This window comes from Penaeus monodon, chromosome 25, assembly GCF_015228065.2.
Source record: "Penaeus monodon isolate SGIC_2016 chromosome 25, NSTDA_Pmon_1, whole genome shotgun sequence".
NCBI lineage: Eukaryota > Metazoa > Arthropoda > Malacostraca > Decapoda > Penaeidae > Penaeus > Penaeus monodon.
The window spans coordinates 14,053,560-14,054,043 of NC_051410.1; positions in this window are offsets into that span (position 1 = coordinate 14,053,560).

Genomic DNA, 484 nt, shown 5'->3' on the forward strand with positions numbered 1-484 from the left:
GATAAAGGTGTGTGTTATATGTTTGTTTATAATGTGTGTAAGTACGCTCATTAATATTTGCGTGAATAACAAATTTTTAATGAGCATTCGTGAAAATCTGCGCTGTAGTACGGAGGGCCGTAAGATACCATAGATGGAATAGGGCAAAGTAAGATTTATCTAGTAATTAACCTTTTGATTAAGACATTGCGATGATCGCTTTTCATTACCTATTATTTCCGAATTTTACAAAGCGTGATTTTACTATGGAATGCAAGGGAACGAAACTCATAATGAGTCATTGTTCAAATGTTTTGGCCAGGCAAATGCAAAATTATAGAATAAGTAACTCAATCTTCTTTAACCACGAATAAAGTTACAGCTATTTGACTGTTTATGTTGCATCTTAAGCTTGTAAAACATTTAACAGATCATTATAATAGAGGAGGCATTGCAGTCACTAGTTGATAATAACCTCCAGATGTTGCCTTGCGCTCCTTAGCAA